This window comes from Mirounga angustirostris, unplaced genomic scaffold, assembly GCF_029215605.1.
Source record: "Mirounga angustirostris isolate CCGP_5_RB_7025 unplaced genomic scaffold, mMirAng1.0.hap1 SCAF_12, whole genome shotgun sequence".
NCBI classification, from domain to species: Eukaryota; Metazoa; Chordata; class Mammalia; order Carnivora; family Phocidae; genus Mirounga; species Mirounga angustirostris.
The window spans coordinates 59056973-59066666 of NW_026991720.1; positions in this window are offsets into that span (position 1 = coordinate 59056973).

Consider the following 9694-nt stretch of genomic DNA (forward strand, 5'->3'; position numbering starts at 1 on the left):
CCACATAGACATATATATGTAGCCCCAAGGGAACCAGTGACAGAGTGAATGTGGCACTTGAAAGAAAGAGGAGCCAGAGATGACGGCAGAGTACGGAGTGTTATTTTGTTAAAAGAGAAAACAGCGTTTCCTTCTTTTTTGATTATGATTAGTCAGTACTTAGCAGCACAGTGCTGCCTGCAGTATCAAAAATGGGTTAAATATAGAGAAAAAAGTATTCTGTAATTTTTTAAGGGCCATGGTTCCATAGTGATTGAGTTTTCTACTGCAAAACGGGGTGGGATTCTGCATTTTAATCCCTGCTCTGTTAGCATCTGATTTTGTTACCTTGGGCAAGTCACATCATCTTTCTAGATCTCATTCTGTTTCCTGTGTAAAAGTAAAGTGGCTTTACCAAATTATCTGAGGTGCATTTCAGATTCAACACTTTATAATTCTTCGTGTGTGTTATCTGATGAGGCAAACAGTTTGCTTTCCATATGTAATTCAGAGTAATATTAAACATGTCACACAGATTATCAAATGGCTTTCTGTCAAAATGAGCTTGAGAACCATTTTATTTCAGAAACAAAAGCAGCATTATTTTAAAGAATTACTAGTCCAAAAAAAAAAAAAAAAGAATTACTAGTCCATAAATTTTAGACATTTTTTTTAAAGATTTTATTTATTATTTGACAGAGAGAGAATGAGAGAGAGAGAGCACATGAGAGGGGGGAGGGTCCGAGGGAGAAGCAGACTCCCCGCCGAGCAGGGAGCCCGATGCGGGACTCGATCCAGGGACTCCAGGATCATGACCTGAGCCGAAGGCAGTCGCCTAACTGACTGAGCCACCCAGGCGCCCCAATTTTAGATATTTCTAAAGGTCTGAATTTTGAGTCATAGAAATAAGATATCAATATTTACAAATAAGATAACATCAATAATGCATCTTGTAAATTTGTAATTGCAATGTTTGTTTTCTCCAAGGAAAGATACACCTGTTGGTCCTTTTTGACCTAATTGTAAACTACCAGGTAAAATCAAAGGCATCAGTTTTTTGTTTTGTTTTGTTTCGTTTCACTATGTCTGAGTAAGAGTTAAAGAATACATCACAGGGGCGCCTGGGTGGCTCAGATGGTTAAGCGTCTGCCTTCAGCTCAGGTCATGATGCCAGGGTCCTGGGATCGAGCCCCACATCAGGCTCCTGGCTCAGCGAGGAGCCTGCTTCTCCCTTTGCCTCTGCCTCTCTCCCTGCTCATGCTTTCTCTCTCTCTCTCTGTATCTCTGTGTCTCAAATGAATAAATAAAATCTTTAAAAAAAAAAAGAATACATCACATTAAATAAGTTAATCATTGGCAGATTCCCATTTGCATCATCCATTAACTTAGTTCTATAATATTATTATTTTTTTTAATTATTGAAAGACTTAAATTTTCTGAATACAAAGGATATATTATTCTGTGGTCAAAATCAGCCCTCAATTGCCGGGAATGACCAGCAATTCCTGTACCAAGGGATGAAAGATGACTCCAAACTTTGCTGTGAAAGAGAGGAGAAGGCAAGGGGGTCATTGCTCAGAGATGAAGACCCTTTGCTCATCTTTGCTCCCGCTTTTATTGGTCCTTCAGGATAATCACAAATCCTTATCACTGTGTCTCAAGCATGTGATGTGTGACAAAGGGTCTTACTGAAACTGGGAGGATTTACGGGAAAGATACGATATGCTAATCTGCTTGTGCTACTAAACATAGCCTAAGGGACAATGCACACATCTCTTAGATCACAGGGTAGCTGTTTGGGTTAAGAAAGCTTCAGAGAGGGAAACTCCCCACAGCATTTCTACAGCAGAGTGGTCACGCGGGCCTCAGCTTTCCAAAGGTCTACGCCCTTCTCCGAAACCCTCCCTCGCTCCCAGCGGCCTCTGTGTTACATTTTAGCAAGCCAGGTATTATGGCTGATTTCATGGCTCTACATTAACCCCAACACTCAATGAATAATTTTTAAGTAGTAGTCTTTTTTTATCCTCCTACTTAAAGAATCTAGTCACATATTTGCCAAGAAACTACTTTTTATAAATTATTCTTATAGGTGAGCTATTTAAATGCTGTTAATTCTTTCATCCAATCACTATATTTTTAATGGGTCTATTACGTGTCAGGCATTATTTTACATGTTGAGGACAGAACTATAAACAAGGTCCCCAGGACTACAGAACTTTGCTTATGGTCTACTTCATATTCACCTTTTAGGTGTCAAATGGACTAGCTTAGAAAAAACTAGGGTATAATCTTGTGTAAGGATGTTTAGAAATACAATCCTTAGGCAAACATTGCCTCATATGCTTAAATCTAATTATTAAGTACTACTTCTCATTGGTCATTCTTTAACTGTTAGTAGTCTTTCCTTGGTCTGCTAAGTCAACTGAAATTTTTAATTAATTTTTCATAGGCAAATGGCTTTTCAGCTAGGCCAATGGACCTTATTTGTGCATTTCAATAAACAGAGATACAATGGTTTGGAATAAAGAGATTGGATTGGGAATCAAAGCTCCAGCTCCAGCTCTATAATGTACTGTGGACTCAAGCAAGATGTTTGATTTGTCTGAGCTGAGGGCTCATTTGTAAAATGGAGCCTATGAGTGGGTGCCTTTTGAGGTTTTCTTAGGGCTCTGGTGAAATAGAGGATCGTTTTATTCTAAATTCTAAAAGCGTGTCCTATCATGCTAAAGTCTAAAACACTAATTGTTAGTTTTAAAAATAGCAACCAAATTTGTTGTAGACATATAACATTATACATACACATTAAAGAGGGTAAAAAGATACATAGCTTCTAATTAACTTGAAAATTTTAACCATCACATTACTTTATTCATCAAATGTATCAGGTGAGAGAAGTCCTAAAAATCTATCAATTCATTTCTGTTTTCTTCAACTTGGTGCTGGCAAATCAGAATAGCACACTCAAAACAGAGTATGACAGAAAAGAAAATGTGTTTAGCTCTGTTTATCTCAAAAAGGATAAGCAAGGATAATTCATTTTAAAATGAGAGTTTTATGTATCCCAAACAACACAAATGACTGATGAGCACATTTTTTTTCTCATTTCTAGGATTATTACACCCTTCAGAAATTTACTAAAGGTGACGAAGGTGTTCAACAGGTACTATTGATTACCTGATCAATGAGATAATAAAATAAGGTACCCACTGGAGATTTTAAAGTCTCAATAGAGAATGGAAAATGACCAACACTAACCAAAAGTCTGTTCCTACAGATAAGTTAAAATGGTCTTTTAACCTCCCACAATCAATTTAAAGACTCTAATGGGCAGAGCATAAATAATGGCTATGCCCAGTGTAGAATGAAGCATAGGTTAACTACTAAGTGCATATCACTCATCTCAAGCAGAACAAGCCATCATTTCTAGATGAATATTAGCCTCATATTTTACTCTCTATGTCTCCGATAGCATCCTATTCTAGTGGCTTGCTAAGGAAAATATTTTTTAAAATATATACTTTAAATATTTGCAGGGAAGCATTTTATCTTTACTTATTTAGCATTCCTCATAAATGGCTATAAGACTTCAAAATGATATCACAGAAACTGACGTCTGAAGAAAGAAAAAAATATATAAATATGATGGAGTACATTATTAACTAACATTTCTTCTTAAAGAATTTGGTGTCTGGTCACATGATCCACATCAGAAAATAATTCACCAAACTCCCATGTTTGCCTGATAAAGTACATAGCCTTTATGGATCTGGGAATTGCAGCAGGAAATAGACTAACATAGGTGACATTCAACGTTAGGTGACATTCAAAAACTGAACAGAGGAAAAACAAAAACAGATAAAAATATCATAAATGGTTGACTTACATTATGTTCTATCACCCTTTAAATAAATTAATCACATAGTAACAGTCTCATATATAAAACAAATGCACTTGGGGAAAGTTCAGCTCATAAATTGGTATGTGATGCATGTCTCATAAACACCTCTAAAGCTTTTCCTTCTTTCATACCATAGCAATCGAATATTCAATGGAAATAATTTAATAGCTGTGCTGGACTTGGTGCACCATTTGTCTCATGTAGCTTCCATCAATTTTGAGTAAGAAAAAGAGCAAAATTAAAACTAAACTGTTATGCCATTAACAAAGTAATAGATAAGAACTCACCCCAGATATGGTGAAATAACAAAGACATGAGCAACTCCGTATGGAACACATTCATCTCCAGCACACAAAAGCCTAGGTCAATATTTCAAAGAGTAAATACTCACAAAAAAAGTGAGGTCAAAATAGTTGTCAAAATGCACAATCATCTACATGCACAAAGGTAGGGAGATGATCATTTTAAGAAAATCTTAATAATTGGATTTAATAACAGATTCATTAAAATTTCTTTCCTAAATACATCTTAAATTAGTTTTACTTTGTTTTCTCAAAGGTTAAAGAGAAGATAAGTAGATAATATGTCCTACCAGAAGTAGATAAAATTGTAAATTTACCGTAATGGATGCTGAGGTACGCTGATCCCCTGTTAGGACCAACATATCAGTTTTTCCCATGCCTCAGAGTGTTGTCTGGCTCACAGCTAAGACCCTCCCCAAGAATTGCTTTCTGACAAAGGGAGCTATCTCTCCACTGACTGGTCAAGGTGGGAAAGTGTGCAGAGGTGAACCCATCTGCCTTAATTTGGGAAATCTCTGAAGGGGAACACCAACTCCAGAGCTCCCAAGGGATCAACTAAATCTTCTGTGTAGATTCTATTGTAGTTCACCTTCTCCCTCTGCTCAGTCATGCCTACTTCCTTAATTTTCAGGTGTTGTTCTGAAGAGCTCTACCAAATAAACCACATTCATGCAAATGTCAGTTTTAGAGTCTCCCTCTGAGGGAAACTAACCTTGGCATTGTCCTCCTCCTTAATTAATTACATTTTGAAACTGCATACACTATAACAGGAAATTGGACATACTCTGCATTTTATTATTACCCTACTGCCATTTTATTAAAATACATTACTTATTTGTTTCAAAAATTCTTATAATGCTCTCCTCTTTTTCCTCTCCTGTATTCTTCATCAAATTCCGATCACATCAAGAATACAGGACATTGAATTTTTCATTTCTAGATGAATGGTTTAATAAGGACAGAAAAATTTGAAAGGTCATTGAATCCAGTTTTAGTTATAGTTTCAAAAGCCAGTAGACTGTGAACATTCTATTCAGTCCTCCAAATTAGCATTAGTCATCTCTATTTGAGACATCCCTGTCTGACAGTTCATTCAGATTTATATTCCCAGACTTGGGCTACTCTATAAATGAAGTTTAAAAGAAATAAACCAGGAGTTATATCAGGAACACTGCCAAATTTCTATTAGGTGCAGTGCATTTAAAAAAAAATTTAAATACACTAATAAAATAATTACCCACTACTTACTGATGCTTACTACCTGCTCTGTATCACATTATGTACCCTTCATACCTTGTCTATAAACCTCACAATATACTACAAGACAGATATTATGACTATTACACAAGGAAAAATAAATTGGTTGAGAGTCATGATTATGAGGTTCATGAAGTTCATGATTATTAAGTAACTAGGCCAAGACCACATATTTAATTAGTGGTAGTCTTGAAGCCCATTGGCCAAAGGCTGCCAAGGACACACCTGAAGTCATACAATGTCAAGTTTATTTAGCTTGGTGTAGTAAAGGAAAACACTCCACAGGCAAGCCTTAGGAGTTTCTTAAACTGACGAAGTTATGACTGGCTTTTATAGGGTATTAGGGCTTTGTTAAATGGTTTTAAGGTGCAAAAACAGAGTATCAGTTAAGACTGGTAGGTTGATAGAAGAAGATACATGCTGATTCATTATGGGCCCTTAGTAGAAATATTTTACCCAAGGAGAAATGTTTCTTGTCATTTTCATTGATACATATGTCTATTATTGTGATTTATGAATTAATACCTTTAAGATGGCCCATCAAGCATTTTCTCAATGGATTTTAACCCTATTGTCATGATCTGAAAGCCTCCAAGTATTTGGACCTGAGCCCCTTTTACCTATTCAACTCTATCATTCTACATTTAACCAAGGCAAAAATTCTAGAATATGGATGGATTAGAATGTTTTATTTTCTCTTTTTTTAAGATTTTATAGAGCACAAGTGGAGGAAGGGGCAGAGGGAGAGGGAGAGAGATAGAGAGAGAATCTCAAGCAAACTCCATGCTGAGCATGCAGGGTTTGATCTCACAACCCTGAGATCATGACTGGAGCCAAAATCAAGAGTCGGACGCTCAACAAACGGAGCCACCCAGTCGCCCCTAGAATGTTTTCTCTTACATTTGAAACTTCATTAAAAATAATTTATGTCTGTCTGTATAAGCCTCACCATCAGTTTTCTCTTTAACCAAATAAAAATGTACTTTTTTCCCCATTGTTCTTTTTCTTTTCAGGATTGGATATTGACTATAGTTAGATCTACTGACCACCATTTTGAAGAAAAAAAGTTAATTCAACATAGACAACAGAAAAAGCTTTGATATTAATTTTATTTGAGCAGTAGTTGTAGATGGTTCTAGCATCTTGAATCTAGCTGACTGACCACTTAGCTCTTTCCTAAAGAGGAAAATCAAGTTGATCTGTTTTAGACCAACTGCTGTTGAAATATGTATATACTGACAGATCTGCCCTTCTCAGTTTCTCCTAGACCTTGTGAAACAGAACATGAATGATTTTGTATGCTCATTAAAACATTACACAGTTTTGATTTACTGTGCAAGTGTGAGTTATTCATCTCCACAATTCATCACTGTAGCCACAGCAGAAGGATGGCTCAGGTGATATAAAGACACTCCATCCATTTCTGGAGTTGACTCTGTTCATGTGGCTTGACAAAGACTATTTTCAAACATATAAAGTAGCTATGCTAAAGTTTCTAGATTGCTTATTTAGCCGTTGTTCTGGTTACCTTACTGCTGCCTAACAACCCCCCCTAAAAGTTAGTGGCTTAAAAATAAAACCTACTTTAATATATCTTGTGATTTTAGGGTCAGAAATTCAGGCAGTGCTCAGTTGGGCAATCCTTCTGCTCTACAAGGAAATGATGAGGATCACTAGGTGGTATTTAGTTGGGGGCTGAGCTGAACTGGAAGATCTGAGGCTGCTGCTTCACTCACATGTTTTGTGTTTTGATGCGGATTGCTGGAAGGCTGAACTCAGCTGGGCTTTGCTTCTTTTCTTTTTTTCATGTAGTCTCAGGGCCTCACCCTATGATCTCAATAGCAAGGTAATTGGACTACTTAGGTGGAAGTTCAGGGCTCCCAAAGATCAAAGTGGAAGCCACCCATACTCTTAAAAGCTAAACCCCAAACTGGAATAGTTTCACTGATTCTAAACTCTATTGGTCAAAGTTGTCATAGGCCAGCCAAATTAAAAGGGAGGGCCAGGAACAGCCAACTCGTGATGGGAAGGGTGCCAAAGCATTTATCGTCATTTAATTTGCCATAGGAGAGTGAAAAGTTAGGTGATGCATCTACCTACTGCTTATAACCTGATAGGACCTTAGCCTACACAAGGAGAATCTGTTTACCGTCTTCTGAGCATATCAATCCTAAAGAAACTAGTGATACTTGAAACGCTATCACCCATCCTGATGCCCTCTAGTATTTTTTGCTAAAAATATTTTTTGGAGTGCTTGAGTGGCTCAGTCAGTTAAGTGTCTGACTCTTGATTTCAGTTCAGGTCATGATCTTCAGGGTCATGAGATCAAGCCCCATGTCAGGCTCCATGTCCAGCATGGAGTCTCCTTGAGATTCTCTCTTTCTCCCTCTGCCCCTCCTCTGCTCCTCTTCTATAAAAATAAATAAATAAATAAATAAATAAATAAATAAATAAATAAATAAATAAATAAATAAAATAAACTCCTTAAAAACATATATACTTTTTTTTACCTTATCATGGAAAAATATATCTTGTAAAAATTTGGAGGGCTCATATTCACCAATTCTCAAAACAACCAAGTTGAGTTATGACATAGACTGTTGGAACTAGTGGAAATTTCTGGGATAGTGACAGACCTAAACTCTGCTTTAAATTTTGTAGATCAAGTAACCTACACTTGTCAGACTCTTCTAGGCATATAATGATGAACAAGTCCAACTTAACCCTCAGTGTCTTGAAGTTTTTAGGCAACAGACAATACAATAGTAAATAAATAAATAAATAAATAAATAAATAAATAAATAAATAAATAAATAAAATAATGAGGTCATCATCGGTGCCATAAGAATTTAAGCCAGGGAAAAAGAGAATAATGAGCACAGTGGGAAGGACACTCTTTTAGCTCATGTAGCCAATCAAATCATTTATATAGAGGTAATATTTGACAGGTGCTAAAAAATGGGGAGAGTGGACCATGCATGAGTCTGCCTGCTCCCCATCCTTCTATCTCTTCTTCCTTAACTGAATTATTTTGTGGCACTAATTAATGTCATATATATTATATATACATATATATAATTGTTTTATTATCTGCTCCCTTAAGGATGGCAAAGGTGGTTAGGTCAGTTTTGCTCATCATTGTATCCCTAGAGGGAATATTATATCTAGTTTTACAAATGAGGCAGCAAAGGCCCTTCAGTGGTCAGGCGTCTTAACCAAAATCATACAATATAGTTAATAGGATGAGGAGATAAGAAGAAGAAAATGAACATAAGCTGAATATTAATATGTACCAGACATCATGATTGGTACTTTATGTATATTAACTAATTTAATTTTTAAAGCAACTGTAATAGGCTAAATACTGGCCCCCACAATATCCACATCCTAATCCTCAGAACTTATAAATGATACCTGATAACAAAAAGAGACTTTGCGGATGTAATTTAGCTAAAGATCTTGAGATGAGTCCAGGTGGGCCTGTGTAATCACAGGGGTTCTCATAAGAGGGCAATAGGATATCAGAGAGGAAGCAGATATGACATGGAAGTGGTGTGAGGATGAGATGTGGTGTGAGCCAAAGAATGCACATGACCTCTAAAAGCTAAAAAAGGCGAGGAAATGGAAAATCCCCTATAACCTCTATAAGAAAGCAGTCTTGTCAACACCTTGACTTTAGCCCAGTGAAACTGATTTGAGACTTCTGGCCTCCAGAACTATAAGATACTAAATTTGTGTTGTTTTAGGCCACCAAATTTGTGGTAATTTGTTATAGCTTCCATAGGAAATTCATACAGCAGCCCAGCTGGGGAACTCAGGTAAGGGTTAGGTAGCTTGTTCAATATCATAACACCTGTGTAACAGAAGGTTAAATGTTCTCTTCCTATACTCACAGCTAATATTCCAAAACTTATCATTAAAAGCAGAAATTGCTCCCATGTTTTAAATAAAATGTCAAATAGCTATAAGCAACTTTATTAATAGTTCTTAATAAAAGAAGGCAGGACAAGTTTCTGTTTTTGTTTTTGTTTTATTGTCGTATTTGTTTGGTTTGGCTTTGATGCGGAAATATTTATTCATTACAGATTTTCACAAACTTGGCATCAAATATGATTCTTCCATATCAGAGGCCAACTTCTCCAGTGGTCCAGAAGCCCTTTATTAATGAGATATCCAGTAGCATTCTTCAACCCAGAAATGCTGTGCTTCTCTCTGTGCCAGACGGACCTAACACTTCAAACAAGATAATCTTGCAATG